This window comes from Notolepis coatsorum (genome assembly GCF_963971535.1).
Source record: "Notolepis coatsorum genome assembly, chromosome: 13".
Classification (NCBI taxonomy): domain Eukaryota; kingdom Metazoa; phylum Chordata; class Actinopteri; order Aulopiformes; family Paralepididae; genus Notolepis; species Notolepis coatsorum.
In genome coordinates this window covers 128,383,572-128,401,108 of record NC_140177.1, presented here as the reverse complement: position 1 = coordinate 128,401,108, position 17,537 = coordinate 128,383,572, and the positions used below count along the sequence as shown (strand labels likewise).

The 17,537-nt window shown below is 40.3% G+C and overlaps 1 protein-coding gene across 1 annotated transcript in view; it reads right to left on the bottom strand.

Annotated features, from left to right (window-relative positions):
* Positions 1 to 7,884: 7,884 nt before the first annotated feature.
* stard3nl (STARD3 N-terminal like) overlaps positions 7,885 to 17,537 on the bottom strand; it is a 114,877-nt gene continuing 105,224 nt past the window's right edge. The window contains 1 exon segment of the mRNA XM_084328120.1: positions 7,885 to 10,407. The gene's annotated coding sequence lies outside the window, so the exon portion shown is untranslated.

Sequence of the window (17,537 nt, the reverse complement as noted above, 5' to 3'; positions counted from 1 at the left end):
GCTAGGTGAAGTTATGAAAGCTGGAGGGAAAACAACATTGCATTTGAAGTTACTGCACTTTGCCTGTACATTACCTGTATAATTATTTAAGGAAATCGTGCAGCAGAGTGCAGTATCTGCTTTTTTGGGGTTAATTAAAATAACTACGTCATATTTTTGTATGCCTAAAGATTACTTCATTAATACATGTTAAATCTGGGTACTATCATCTATCTACCTATAACACATTTTGGATGGCAAGTCAAAAAACTTTAAAGCCATTTTTCTCAGTTTCACTGTTTGGAAGTTACTGCGGTCTGCCTTGACAGGGCAGTATAGTTAGTGTACTGTATAGTGTTCTTAGTACAGAGTACTGTAGTGTTCTAGTTATCATTCTGCAAACATAGCCTGCTCTAAATGACGGATGGTGCCTCTGACATTCTGACTAACTCTTTCAATGAAAACACCATCTTGTTCCATGATACATCATGGAGCAAATACATGCAGCTGCATTTCCATATGTAGGTATGTGCACTATTAACAGTATTGCCAGCTGTATAGCATGTAATGTGGGTTGGTATTTTGGTTCCACATTGGCAGGACCCAATATACAGCACAACGTTTGTGAATTTTACATGTGCCAAGCGGATTGACAATTTTCAGATAATCTATACATTTTATTCTGTACTGTACATAGATACACTGTGTTATCCCAACGGTCACAATAGTTGCCGTCAACATGTTTGCTCATTCTATGACCACACTATACAAATTTGAGTAATTCAGCCAGGATGTAAACGGCTCTGGTCATGTGCACTGCACATATTGAGACCCTTTATTATTTCAACATTTGCTGGAAATACATTGATACATCATTCAGTAACATTTTCAGAGCCTTATAACAAACATTATTACACTATTGTGACCAGAGGGATTAAATGTGTAATATACATTACATTGTATGTACATGTTATAACATGCATGTATTTATTTTCTATATATATTTTCTATATATATATATTTTCAATTTTAACATTGCCATAATGTTGTAGAGGGCAACACAATGTTTTTGTAAGATAAATAGATGTATACTCTTTGAATAGAAATAAATATAAAGAGTTTGAAGTTGTAACACAATGTTTTTGTAAGATAAATAGTTTCGATGAAGAACAAAACCTCCTAAATGCATACAAAAAAAGGGGAAAACTTCATATCTGCACTTTGCAAGGCACTAATACCTGGTCGGTATTGTTAACATATATAGTCCAAAAACAGTGTACGGTATTTACAGTGTTATTGTACATTGCTAACATACAGATTATATATGTATACTCTTTTATACTCTTTGAATAGAAAAAAATAAAAGAGTTGTTTGAAGTTGATATAATGTGCTTGTGTAGTTATTTATCTGTTAACTTTTTCACATGGATTTTAAAACTGAACCTTAAGTTATAGTAACTGCAAATATTTGAGTTGATTAACTTAAAAATTTGAGTTGATTAACTTAAAAGAAATGAGGCATGGGATGGCCTCAATGTCGTTGAGTTCTGTTAACTTAATCACATGGATTTAAGGTTGAACCTTAAGTCACAGTAACTGAACATATTTGAGTTGCCTCCACTTGAGAACCTTAAGTCACAGTAACTGAACATATTTGAACTGCCTTAACTGAGAACTGTAAGTCACAGTAACTGTACATATTTGAGTTGACACCACTTGAGAACCTTAAGTCACAGTAACTGAACATATTTGAACTGCCTTAACTGAGAACTGTGAGTCACAGTAACTGAACATATTTGAGTTGACACTACTTGAGAACCTTAAGTCACAGTAACTGAATATATTTGCATTGCCTTAACTGAGAACTGTAAGTCACAGTAACTGAACATATTTGAGTTGACACCACTTGAGAACCTTAAGTCACAGTAACTGAACATATTTGAACTGCCTTAACTGAGAACTGTAAGTCACAGTAACTGAACATATTTGAGTTGACACCACTTGAGAACCTTAAGTCACAGTAACTGAATATATTTGAATTGCCTTAACTGAGAACTGTAAGTCACAGTAACTGAACATATTTGAGTTGACACCACTTGAGAACCCTAAGTCACAGTAACTGAATATATTTGAATTGCCTTAACTGAGAACTGTAAGTCACAGTAACTGCACATATTTTTGAGTTGACACCACTTGAGAACCTTAAGTCACAGTAACTGAATATATTTGAATTGCCTTAACTGAGAACTGTAAGTCACAGTAACTGAACATATTTGAGTTGACACCACTTGAGAACCTTAAGTCACAGTAACTGAATATATTTGAATTGCCTTAACTGAGAACTGTAAGTCACAGTAACTGAACATATTTGAGTTGACTCCACTTGAGAACTGTAAGTCAGAGTAACTGACCATATTTGATTTGACTTAACTGAGAACCTTAAGTCACAGTAACAGACCATATTTGAGTTGCCTTAACTGAGAATTGTAAGTCTTAGCCAACTGAAAACATTTGAGTTTATCAACTTAAAAAAATTGAGGCATGGGATGGCCTCAATTTTTTTAAGTTCTGGAAACTTATTCGGGTTTACAGTGTGTCGGTTCTTGATATAGTGCCTTGATCATCTTCATTGCCCTCCCATTCAGTCCGAACCTCATCAATGTTCTGTATAAAAATGTCCAGCTCACACTGTCGAATGCTTTTTCTGCATCCAGGCCAATCAGTACCGTGCTACCACCTTGTTTTTGTATCTCCTCTACTATGTGTAATGTCTTTCTCACGTTGTCCTGTGTCTGTCTCCCTTTAATAAATCCAGTTTGATCTTCATCTATAATGTCTGGCATAAACGTCTCAAATCTCTTTGATATTATTGATGTATACATCTTGTAATCCACGTTGAGTATGGACACGGGTCTGAAACTACTACATAATTCTCTATCCTTCCCTTCCTTCGGTATCGTGGTGATTATGGCTTCCTTCCACGAGGGGGGCATTTTGCCTCCCCCACTGCCTTTCACATCGCGCCACGCTTAATCATTTAACATTTGAAAGGTATACATTGTTGTCATACAGAAGTACAGAATACTTTTATCCAAAATGCTTCTCATTGTCGCGCCACATCTCCCGAGTGCAGAGCTGTGGAACACTTCCGGTGCTGGGCTTATTCCCATCGGCATCCGGAGCCAACGGTAGTGACCAAATGGAGTGGCGAATGTGGTCAGGTAGCTTGACTCCTCTTCTAGTTTGACGTGCCAGAAACCGTGCTTCACGTCGCAGACTGTGAATACTTTTGCCTTTGACATCTCCGGTAGGATGTCATCTATAGTTGGGAGTGGATAGTGACTTCTCTTTAGTGCCCGATTCAGAGGTTTCGGGTCTATGCACAGCCTTAGTTTCCCATTCGGCTTCCTTAATGAGATCATGCTGCTGATCCAGTCAGTGCTGCGTTCCACTTGTGTGATAATCCCTCTTCTCTCCAGATCCTTGAGTTCCTCCTGTATCGGTATTATCATAGCTACAGGCACTCTGCGCTTTGGCAGTTTCACTGGCGGCACTCTGTCATCTATCTCTATTTATACTCCCCCTCCATGCATCCATCTCCGGTGAACACATCCCCAAACTCAGCATTTATTCTGTCCCTTGTCATGTGACTGTCACTTTCTCCCCCTGTCACTGGACTCTGCTCTTTCCTCACTATGCTGTCTATAGCTAGGATATTTTCGTACTGTACCTTTATCAACTTCATAGCCTCACTGTCTTTCCTGCCCAGTAAAGGGATTCTGCTACTCTGGTCTACCACTTGAAACTCTAGCCTGTAACGCTTGTAGTTTCTGGGGTTTCTGATCTTAACCTTACATGTACCCAGAGGAATCACCCTAGTCTTATTATACATCACCAGCACTTTCTCAGTGTGTTCTAGCTGTGTGTCAGGGTTTAACGAATGTATGGGGATGACATTACAGGTGGCCCCACAGTCTATTTGGAAGTTAACTAGTGTTTCCCCCAACATCATCCCTGCAAAAAGCTGTTGGCCCTGCCTGTGGCTGTCTTTTAACTGATTAACATTTTCATCCTCTCTATTTACTTCCGTTATGCAGCAGAGGTCTTCCTCGTAAGAATCACTATCACTGTGCTGTTCTGCTACTGCATGCACTTTCCTAGTTTTCTTGCTGCTCTCCTGTTTTGATTTGCATTTAGCCGCAAAGTGATTTTCTCTCCCACACTTTTTCCCAAAAGCTGGGAATTTTTTCTTGTTCCTCTCATGTGTTTTCCCACAAAACATGCAGTCAACCTCGCTGTCTTTTTTCCACTCTTTTGACTGTTTTAGCGCATGTACCTCTTCCACTGCCTGTCCTTGTTGCAGTGTCCTGCTATTAGCCCTTGACAGCTCAGAAGCTCTACATATTTTCAGGCATGTTTCCAGAGTCAGCCTATCGTCCCTGAGCAGTCTCTCTCTCAGTTCTGAGCTATTTGTACCACATACAATTCGATCTCTGATCAGGGAATCTCTAATGTCCCCAAAGCTGCAACTACTAGCAAGCATTCTCAAGTCTGTTACATAGCTGTCCATGTTTTCATCCAATCCTTGGTTCCTGATAAAGAATATGTATCTTTCCACTGTTTCATTTACCTTTGGATTGCAGTACTCGTCAAACTGCTTGATGATAGTTGTCACTGTTGTCTTCGCCGACGGACTCGGCAGAGTTGTCCATAGTTCTCTGCCCTTTTCTCCGACGAGATATTTAAATAGCTTGACTTTTGTTGTCTCTTCGGCGTCGGGCATGGTAAGGTCTGTATACAATGTGAACTCCTCCTTCCAACTTTTCCATGCCTTCGCCAAGTTGCTGGAGTCCAAAAGTAGTAGTCCAGGGGGTCTCAGCGCATTTAGCCCTTCCATCGCCGATAGCTAGTACGAGTTTTCTCCCCGAAGTACGTGTTAGCCACAGCTCGCCAGCTAAACTCTTTACTTCTCTAGCTACCGCGCAAATTACTTTCCCGATCTGTACCCAGCTGTCACCATGTTTCATTATGTTCTGTCCGTGTCCCGACAATGAAGGGTTAAAGCAGACTTGCTTACTTGTACTTTATTCACAGTTGTTATAGTTACAACATAAGCTTGGTTCCACCACAAGTGAACCCTCGGTGTCACCTCTAAAAGAGTCCTACGTGCAACAGCACTTAAATAGAACAATCCTATTGTTACAAGAGAGAGAGGGGAGGAGAGAGAGAGAGAGAGAGAGGGGGAGAGAGAGCTCTTGCTGCTGCTGGGGCTCCACGCTGCTCTTTCAGGAGTACAGTCACACTGATCATCATTCTAAAATGACTGACTTCGCATATAGACTAGGCATTTACAGCTGTCCCAATGTAAATGTGCCTTCCTCGGTGCGTTTCCGCGCGCTCAAGTCGTCGGTCCAGTGTGCCTGACCAGGCGCGCGATCCCGCGAGGGAGCCGCGCGTGAAATTCGTGCGCGTTCAGTGTGCCCGTCGCGTGACAGGCAGCGAGCGAGCGAACTGGAGACGAAATCGCGCGCGACTTACTGTCCTGATATGACGCGGCGCTTGTCAGAGTGTGTCTGTGTGTGTGTGTTTACCTGGAAGCACAGGGGCAAAGCAGCCTGCGATTCGACCAATAAAGGCTGCGGCAGGTCAGAGAAGTGTTTTGTGATTGTTTAGGTTAGCTAGCTAGCCATTCTCGAAGACACTCTGATGACCTTGATTGATTGATTGAAAAGTTTGCAGATTGCAGAATGGGTACAGTACAGTACAGCTCAATACATACAATTGTTAAGGGGATGCAGACCAGAGAAAGACTTTAGTCTTGTTTACATCAGGGTCCCCCATTTTCAATTCATCATAATAGTCACACACACGACATACAGAAAGACAGTGCTGCTACATCTATACATTTATGACATACCAGATTTGCAAATACAGTACTGTTTGTGATACAAAAAGTGTCCAGAAAAAGAGTGTATATACATTTGACGTAGAAACTGTACATTGGAGGAGGTTGGGTAGGTGGGGTGGGGTTGGGTGGGGGCCGCCATCTTGGTATGGTGGAAAACAAACGGATTTCTACGATCAAATGTATGCGTTGAGCTCCGTTTTTATTACATATTTTATCACATTCTTGTTCATTTCATAACCTTTTCATATAATTTGTTCTGAAAATATTGAGGCCAACATGGCATTTCACTATTTCGAAAGCCTTTCTGGTGATTCTAAGGCGAAAAAAAAGGGAGCATGTCTATGTTCCCCGGGTCCCATGTTCCCCGCTTGATTGATTGAACATTTTAGACCACCAGCCCTGATTCCAAACTCTAACCTTAACACTTTGGGTGCCGGGAACCGTCTTTAGACGTCATTCCCGGCCATGCTCAAGTTGCCGGAGGACGCTTTACGTCGTCCTTATATCAATATTTCAAAAATCTGCGATCGGATTCATATGTCCCCTCCGCTGGCCTGAGATCCACCAGCAGGACCCACTGAGCTCTCTGGCGGTTCAGGAGCGCCATCTGGTGGCCGATCGGCGCAATCGCTTAAACAGGATGTGCCATAGAGGTTGTGCTAGACGTCCGTATTGCTTCCGGCCACTCGGTATAGGTTCCGGGACTCTGGCTCGTCACGCTACATAGCGATCGATTGCCAATAACTCGATAAACAACATGATTTGGACGTATATACCATTATACAAGCTGGAGACGGACCGGGTAAATCGCCATCCCATAATGATAGAATTTCTACTCTACGATGATCGCCCAACGGCGCGCGGAGACTGGGGTGAGTTTGAGCGTGTAACGTTACCGTCTTCGATACTAACTGCTATTATCAACATTTGACCCACATTAGATGATTGGTATAACGCTGCCCACGGAATTATAAACGCCCCCTCGCCCATCCGGTCAACATCAGATGACGTGTAGTAACTTCTAGAAGTACGTCTAGTTGGAATTTTTTATATCGCGCTGATTGCCATCAAACTGTATTTCATCATCAATATAATGCATTTGGGGCTATATATCACGTTCTGGAGAAAGCTGCAGAAAGAGATGAAAACATACTTATACATTAGACCATACTTTACTATGAATATGTGAATGAAAAAGTTTAACGTTGCTACACAATGAACAATACATATAGGACTTTGAATGGGCCCTAATAATGGCAATGTAGCAATAGAATTTAAAAAGTTATAGCCCTGCAAAGAAGGGGACTTTCTCCATAGACAAATAGCGCTGGCAATCTATGGTATATCATGAATTTAACCTTAGGCAGCCAAAGTGTTAACCAACTTCGAAAGAGGGCCTAAGCAGTTCGAAACAAGGCGGACATTAATAATTAATAAAATAATAAAAATTTATAAAATGTTCAATCTATTAATCAATCAAGCGGGGAATATAGGACCCGGGGAACATAGGGATGATCCCGAATGGACTAACGTTATATGGTGAAGTAGCTAGCAGCTAACATTTCTCTGCTGTTTACAGCCTCACAGCCAATAAAACTTAATTTACGATATACATATTTGTTCCTTATTCTCACCTGTTATGAAATGGGTAGAGCAGACATACGTATGATTTGACTTGGGGGCCAGGGTCTGCTTTGATCGACTCTCCCATCTGAGTCTACATGTGCCCTCTTGATAGCCGCCAGCTATCCGTGATGCCTCAACTGGTATTATATAAAACTTTCGATTTGTCAGTTGCCTAGCAACAACAGACAGGAAGTTGACTTTGAGAATACGACTGTAAAAATAAAGAGATTTTATATGTTCAAATGCCTATAGTGTCTAGGATATAAGGCATTACGGATTCTATCTTTAACCACTAAATAATCTCTGGGAACACATTTGGCCCATCATGAGTAGCAAATTATGAATCAGACAGGAAAAACAAGACACCCATGACAGATTACACATTTTTAATATCTGTTTTACAGACAAGATTATCATTAAAAACGAATCATTTGGCTCGCAAGGCATGCATTATGGTCTTATATACTGACACAGTTTCATTACGCCTTTGAAGATCCAACTACGTTGCATGTTTCCTCCCTTATCAAGCAGCATTTTAAAGCAGTTTACAGTTAATAGTGTATTTGTGATATGATGAAACCTCACATGGTGCAGAGACAATCCATGAGTAATACTGGCCTAAATGCATCTCGTTTGTTTGTTTATATTCTCTTTACAAAGTTCCATGGAGCTTATACTTCCCTTGCCAGAGTTATTCCAGAGGATATGTCACCCATTTTAAGAAGCTGATTAGTCACAAGCTGGGGGTCCATTCCGTGTTTTATTTTTTATTCTATTCATTTTTGGGCTTTCTGTATTTTTTTTTTCTCTGTATCTCAATTTAGTCGTTATGCCAATCCCCTTCCTGGTCGTTGCGCGCATTGCCCCACTGTCGGCACTGGGGGAGGGTGTAGAACTACCACATGCCTCCTCCGATACATGTGGAGTCGTCCAGCTGCTTCTTTTCTCCTGACCGCGAGGAGTTTCACTGGGGGAACGTAACGCGTGCAGAGGTTCACGCCATCTCCCCCAGATCCCCTCCCTGCTGCACAGGCGCCCCGACCGACCAGTAGGAGTTGCAGTTTACAAAGACCAGGACACATACCCCCCACGGCTTCCCACCCGCTAACACTGCCAATTGTGTTAGTATGGACGACTGACCAAGCCGGAGCTACCGCTGGCAGCTGGATTCGATCCCAAAGTCTCTGCAGTGGTAGGCGAGTGCTTACCCAGTGTTTTGATTTGTGTAATTATTATTATCTCTTACCGATTGTTGTAGTCAATTCAGGGGGGGGGGGGGCATATTTTCTATAGTAATCTAAATTAGTTGGTTAGAAAGCCTTTTCAACATTGCTACACATGTTTCTTCAGAGAAGTTGTGGAAATACCCACTTACATCCACTAGCCTACCGTACTTGTCATGATGCTAACAAATGCAAATAATTCCTACTTCCAAAACATCTCAAGAGCCAAAACACCGGTGCAAGAGCTTTCTGAATGGACTGAAATTACTCCCCAATTTGTACCCATTCGGAGACAGGCTTTGTGAAATATGTGGTGTATCCCTTTTAAATGCAACCACAATGAACGTGAACAACGAGACAAAATATTAAAAATAAATGTAAACGTAACAGAATTTATCCGAGTACCCACATCCTCAGTACTACCTAGTACCCACATCTCCAGTACTACCTAGTACCCACATCTCCAGTACTACCTAGTACCCACATCCTTAGTACTACCCAGTACCCACATCTCCAGTACTACCTAGTACCCACATCTCCAGTACTACCTAGTACCCACATCCTCAGTACTACCTAGTACCCACATCTCCAGTACTACCTAGTACCCACATCTCCAGTACTACCTACAGACGCAGCGCTCAAAAATCAAACCAATTCTGCTGCTTGTCTGCTGCTTGTTGCTGCTTGTGTGCCACTTAAGTCTACTCAGGTGTTAATTTTCCGGGGGTGTTGGCTGGGGGAACAAAGTGAGGGTAGTTAACTTAAGTGCTTCCCCAGGGAGGGGGTCGGGGGCTACTGCCCTCAGACCCCCAAAATAATTTGTATATGGGCAGTCTGACTTGGGGTACTGACCATATATTAGTGTTGCAATGCATGATAAGTAAACAGTGAAAAAAGCTAAGAAATCTGATGGGGCTGGGACATTTGGGACGAATAAAAATTTAAGATGAAAATCTGCCCAGCCTGTGGGAGGAAGTGGAGGTGTGAAATCTGGCCCGGTCAAGAACAATAGAGGAGTGGTAGAGAGTGGTAGAGAGGCATGAGAGGTTTGAGTTTTGAGTGCTGTATCTGTAGTACCCACATCCTCAGTACTACCCAGTACCCACATCTCCAGTACTACCTAGTACCCACATCTCCAGTACTACCTAGTACCCACATATCCAGTACTACCTAGTACCCACATATCCAGTACTACCCAGTACCCACATCTCCAGTACTAGCTATCCAGGACTATTTTGATTTGATTTGATTTCAAAGTGTGGTTTTCAATGGATTCGGGGGGGGGGGGGGGGCGGACATCTTTCAATGTATGTATGTGGAACAAAACACGGGTTGGATTTTACAAGGTTTTTTGTTCCAACAGCAGTGACATTCAGGAGCAGAATTCATATTGGAGAATTGAGGATCACGATGGATGTTGTAAGGGATCACAATGAATGTTGTAAGCCAGGGATCACAATGGATGTTGTAAGGGTTCACAATGGATGATGTAAGGGATCACAATGGATGTTGTAAGGGATCACAATGGATGTTGTAGGGGATCACAATGGATGATGTAAGGCAGAACGTTCCTTCGTCATCAGTTGAAGAGGCTTCAGTCGAAGAACTTGGTTGGCCTTTCAAACTTCAAAAACAAAACACTTCCAAGGTATACCTCTAAAAGTGGAGATCCTGAGGTGAAAAAGAAAGACATTTTAAGCGTAATATTTCAACAATCCTACAAAATGAGAATACTGTCGTTGCCTATAGCAGGATCAAATGAACTGTGAGTATCTTGTTAATATCCTGGATTATTCAGTATCTAAAATAACAGATGTGAATATTCCGTGTATTCACAAATACAACATTTGTGATGTAGGATATGAAACTAAACACATGAATTATCAGTCAAGTCAATTCTCAAAGTCTCAAAACATTGGTCCTCATTCACAAACGGAATTACGAGAAAAGTTACGAGCAAATTTCATCGTAACTCCACTCCAGCTTTTCTCAAAGGTTCCTTCTCAAACGGTTCCTTCTCGGGGACTCGCTGTAGCTAAGAGCAGGGTTTCCGAGCGCAGTCGTAAGTCGGACAGACTGGTGTGCACCCCCGTGTTCTATATTATGGCTATGTGTCTAATACGCCCGTCGCTTATCAATGACTTGCTTGCAGTCAACATGTACGAAACGGATTGTTTTTTCATCAGTACATTTCCGTTTTATACCGTTTTGAAAAACTGAAGTTTTTGGACATTTCTAGAAAAAAAAGATTCCGCAGGAATCGCCCTTTAGTGGAATACACACAACACGTTGTAATTTTCCGGCTGATTTATGAATCGTTTTCAAATAAACGCTAGATTATCGATAGTATACGTGTACTTATGCACGCTAGAGAAGCAGGCTGAAAAATCGATTATCTATGACCTGGTCAGTGCTAACGTCATATACACACATACACAAATAGGGGACACGTTGTGAAATATGTGAAAAAAACATCGGATTACGCCAAGACTGGTAAAATAGATTCCTTACCTCACATCAGATGTTCTGCAAAAAGATTATTCCAATTCCTGATCGCCATTCCAAATATCGATCGTGTTTATTGATCCAACGTTATGTACTCTAAACACATATTCCACGCTGCTCTGAGGGTCCCCAATGAATGCAGTAGTCTCGGGTTACATTGCCTGAGAAGTAAAATGTGGAATCCGGGTTTTTCTTTTCCCATGCATTGCCATTGAGTCCAATCCAATGGGTGCAATACCATCCGGAGAGATGATAGGGGGCGGTATTTGCCCTTTTCGAGGTCAGAGCCAGTCCCAATGATAACGTGAGGCTGGATTGATGAAAAATGAATGGATATCGCTAATAAAAGCAATAACGATTAAATAACGAGATTTCGCGTCATTGGCACTCAACGCATGGCGGCCAACAACGAGATTTCTCGTCGTTGGCCCTCAAAGTGTTAATGGCTTCATTTGGGAGAAATCGTTGGTGATTGTGTTCCCGTCGATTCTACAGACACTCGGATTTAAATAATTATAATAATAAATACGACGTAAATTACGCTTTACATTTATAGTCATGACTCAATGAGGCATCGTGATGACTGAAAATAAATAAAAACACAGCAAATGTAAATAAGAACTAAACTCAATCGTGCAGATAGTTATATTGGAATAGAATGGACACATCTACATTCTGCTCTCAGCACACCTCATTCCTTTCATGATGTAGGCTATATATTTAATTTATTAATATATATTATAAATCTGTAGTATAATTTATTAGCAATGACGCAGCAGCTAATGCCGGCGACTTGGTGAGGATGCATACGGAGCTGTGCACTCCTGGGAAGCTGCGCTCAGTGCGTGCGTGCGCGCGCACACACACACAATATGGCATATCTACTGCTGCTGGAAGATATCGCTGATCGTGCACTGAGGAGCCGAGCCGGACCAGATGCTCAAACCCTGTGCCACCACACGTCCAGGTACTGTCCACCTTGGGCACGTGAGCATTGAGGCACCCTCCCCACCACACGTCCAGGTAGCGTGAATACTTTCGGCAGCCAACATGCCCTTCCGCGTTGCTCCGATAGGCCGAGCGCGCGCATGAGCCGCTACAAGCTCCTCAGCCTCCTCAGCCGCTTAACGCAATTTATACAAATGGAAGTATTGATTACGCCGTAACGAATCATTAAAAAAATATACCGTTAACTGGAATATGTTGTTTCTTTACACATATGTTGGATTATGTAATTGGTTTGTCATGACAAACCAATAAAAAATCGCAAATTAACTGGTGGCTACAACAACACACAGTAACTACATGCATCATTGTTTACAATGAACGGTGGGGCTGTTGTTGTAGCCACCGGTTAATTCGCGATTTTTTATTGGTTTGTCATATATCTCAACAGAAAGCAATACCACACCAGCATCTCTCTCCTGTGTTTTGTGATTCTTTTTTTGGACTCCGATTTCACATGAGCCCATGAACCTGTTATTTCATCTCATGACAGTACTAAATAAGATGTCACGCTCTACAGCAGGGGTCAGCAACCTTTTTGACATGGAGTGCCTGTTTGAAATATAGTTGTAACTAGTGTGCCTCAACAATATTCCATGCATCGTAATATTTTTTTCTCATAATCAGGTCTTTTTAATGATTTTTACATTATTACATCATTATTGTTATTGTTATTATTAACAATATTATTATGATGGTTGTATCAACCCTAAATCTGAGTGGGGGGGGGGGGGGGGGATGCAATGCAGACAAACAGCTGCATACAGTGCGACCATTTCACTCACATTTGCCCATTCATTTTTGGACACATCACACACCATTGGTGTGTGTACTGTACGTGTGCTGTCATAGCTCCACCTACAGGCCTAATGGAGAACACCAGGATGTGAATGGAGGGTGAATGTGAGGTATATCATGTAAATAAGTTTTGATTGATCGCAAGACTACACTGTAAAAAAATATATAATAAGTTACCAGAACTTAAAAATATTGAGTTCAGTTACTGTGCATTAAGGTTTTCAGTTTTCAATCCATAATAAGTTAACAGAAAAATAAGTACACAACCACATTATTTCAACCTAATAAAACTATGTTTATTGTCATTGTTTTAAGAACACAAGTTGACTTGGTAATACTCACATTTTGAGTAAAAAAATGGCTTTTAACATGTGCAATGTTCAATGAAATAGAAAAATAAATAATACAATTTGTTGATTAATCCCACTGGTCACAATGGTGACCGTAATAATGTTTTTGTTATAAGGCTCTGCAAATGTTACTGAATGATGTAGCAATGTATTTCCAGCTAAATTGAAATAATAAACAAATAAAGGGTCTCAATTAAATATGTGGTAGTAAAAAGAACCTGTGGGAGGATTTCAACAAGATAAATGCGACAACAGTGCAAAATATTTCACTATAATATTTCAAAGCAAAAAAAAAAATAATATATATTATATATATATATATATTTATATATATTTTTTTTTATGCTGCCCCCTGTGCCTATGCAAATGCCGCCGCGTGCCTATGCAGGCACGCGTGCCTAGGGTTGCCTACCCCTGCTCTACAGTATGACTTACTAGTAAGTTACTACTATAGGGTCTTTATACCTGTATCACCTGTGGAATGGGCTAGACTCGAGGATGAACAAAAATATTGTGAAAACATAAATCAATTCAAATCTAGACTAAAAAAAACTATTTTTGATAGGTACAGAAGGGAAGAAGAGCTTTAATTGCATATTAATAAATAAAGAAAATATATATGATACTGTATTGTACGTTATATCATATTACATTATATAATCATATATAACTATATTTGCAGTATATACTATTATATTATGGTACTACATTATATTGTATATATAATGTACTATATTATATATGTGCTGTATACACTATTAGGTACCATATACTATTATATATGCTATTATATACTGCAGGTATACTATACTGTAATGTGTACTGTAATGTGTACTATGTGTGTACTGTAATGTGTACTATGTATGTACTATGTATGTATGTAAATGAAAAAACAAACAAAAAACTAAACGCAAGGCTTAGGGTTCGAAATTAACAGGGGCTTGGGGCAAAATGCCCTCGAAAATTGACCAAATGCCCTCGAAAATCAGTTAAGGGGGGCAAGAAAAGCCCCAGACAATTTACTAATTATATATATAATTATATATGCTCTACAGTGCGAGCATTTCCCTCGTATTTGCCCCTGATAATATAGAACGTTCACGGAATCAACCAATAAAAATGGAATCAGCTGTAAAACGTGGAATATTGCAGAATTTGCCCTAATCTGGACTGAAATTCCATTTTTGGGTGGAACGTTTGTTGCAAGGAGGGAGGAAGGCGGGGACCGCTGCGTGTTACACACAACACAGAGAAATGTCCAAGCGCCTGGCTGCTTCGGTGCGTCGTTAACGTCGGAAGAAATTCCCCACTAAGCCCTAAATTCAGAGCAGAGCAGTATCCTAATGACTTTTATGCTTCAGTTGATAAGGTGTTTTGCAAATTCTGTCAACATACCCCGTGGACTGGACCCACAAAAACACATGCGAATATCACTTCAAAAGCCATGTCAGGATGGAACAAGGACCGTGCTTCCCAAAACACACCAGCTCTCTAACGATGATCTCTGGTGATCACAATAGATACAGCTAATAATACAGGCTAATCACTGACACTATTGTGATTTAAATAGCTATGTAACGTTACAGTACATAGGACTATAGATGGAAATGATAGCGTCTTGTTAAATCTGGTGCACCCATCTACAGTATTTGTAAATTATTGTCAGTAGGCCTACACTGTCCTTTATAAATTAAATAAACTAAAGGTGCATAAATTATGCATTACTATATTCCATCACAATAGAATATATATAGCTAGGCTACTGACATTGTGATCACTTGAAATGTGTATTTTTATTTTGTCACAATATTATTTGAAAGATAGTGTAAAATTGAACTGTATTTCTGAGTTGCAGCACTTAAAAACATTAAATGGACTGTTATATCTTATTAAATTGTGGACATTTATTCATTCCCACTTATTAGACACTATTTCTGATGGTAAAATGGGCGTAAAAGGCAAAATACAGAATTCAGAAATATTAAAATGGAAAAAACAGAATTAGGGAAAAAATCAAATGGAATTTGGAAAATAATAAAAATTGATTTCATATGGCTCTACTATCTGTGTGTGTGTCTCGCTCCCTCTCCCTCTCTACATCTCTCTCTCCTGAACCTATTTCATTCAAAAGGAAGACATTGATGGACAGTAGCTATAGTATAAATTATAGCTCAGTTGTAGCTGTAACAGAATAATTGTATTAACTATTAATTAACTATTATTCAATAGCATTTCAATTATAATGAATTAAATAATTGTATAAAGAATTTTAAATGTTCTGTCATCTAATAATATATTCCATTGCCTTTCCTATCTGCGTCTATATTAATCCCAGCCGAATAGTGCAAGAGCGCTTCCGCATTTTGCCCTGATTGGCCCCGGTAACGCCCTCCAAATGCGCATTTTCTTTTTCCCCGCTCAGACGCCGAAATGGAATACATGTATATTATCGCGACGCGGACCAGATTCACTCGCAACACCATAACGTTATTTCCCTGTACATTGCAACGTTAACACAACGCAGCTGTCAACTGTACTTTACATATTATCCAAACGAGGACCACATAACGCCATAACACGCCATAACGTTATTTCCCTGTACATTGTAACGTTAACACAACGCAGCTGTCAACTGTACTTTACATATTATCCAAACGAGGACCACATAACGCCATAACGTTATTTCGCTGTACATTGTAACGTTACATATTATCCAAACGAGGACCACATAACGGCATTTCGCTGTACATTGTAACGTTAACACAATGCAGCTGTCAACTGTACTTTCATAACGCCATAACGTTATTTCGCTGTACATTAACACAACGCAGCTGTTAACTGTACTTTCATAACGCCATAACGTTATTTCGCTGTACATTAACACAACGCAGCTGTCAACTGTACTTTCATAACGCCATAACGTTATTGCGCTGTACATTAACACAACGCAGCTGTCAACTGTACTTTGTAACGTTATGTTATTTAGGGCATTCATAACGTTATTTCGCGCGACTGTACATTATAGCCCAGCTGTCAACTGTACATTGTAACGTGCAACTGTACTTTGTAACGTTAACACAACGCAGCTGATTGATTGATTGATTGATTGATTGAAAAGTTTATTAACAGATTGCAGAATGGGTACAGTACAGTACAGCTCAAAACATACAATTACCAAAGTAAACAAACCCTGGTCACACAATACAGCAATTACAATTAAAACTCATGGACTACATGTTGTCTAGTCAATGTAGTCCTTGTATCAAGAAGTCAATCAACCAGTCTCCTTAATTTCTTATTGTTTCTGGTGGTGGAGACTATACCCTGTGGTTTACATTTGGATCACTGATTGGGCCTTTGCTGCATAATTAAAATAATTGAAGACACAAATTACTTTGAAGGTGACTTTTTATTAATTCAGTACACTCACCAGAGGTCTGAACAGGGGAGACTGTTATAGCTAAATCAATTGTATAAATCTCAGATTAGCCTATTTTATAACCCCTCAACCTCAAACATTCCATTTGAACAACCTTTGAAATTCACATATTTGACATTCACATAGATGTACAGTATTTTCGCAATAAAACATACCCCATAATACGCCCATGAACAATAGAAACATGTACCGGATGGTCTCAGCCTTTCAGTTTAATGTTGCCATTACAACACCACAGCTGTTCCCTGTTTGGTAATGGTAAACACCTCAAATGCCCCACAAAGTCTGCTTTGTTCACCATCTACATACATCCGTTTCATCCACCATCATGTCTGACTGCAACACGGCTGTGGCATAATATCCATTCATGTCTGTGATTAATGTGATTGACCAGCGTTAATGTGATTGACCAGCGTTGCGACCAGCGTTGCTAATATGAACCAAAGGCTTTAATATGGCGCGTTCTGGCATCTGTGATTAACCGTGTTGAATGGGGGTCTGAACCAAGTGAGGACCTCATGCGCATGCGCGGCGAGCACCTGGGCGAAGGAAAAGGAAATGCGCATTGCTTACTGGGGAAGAATGCGGAAGCGCTCTTGCACTCTTTGGCTGGGATTAATATAGACGCTTCCTATCTGTATCAAAGTCAAAATGTTGGTATCATAACAACACTACAACATACAAAAGCAGCTTGACATCCGATA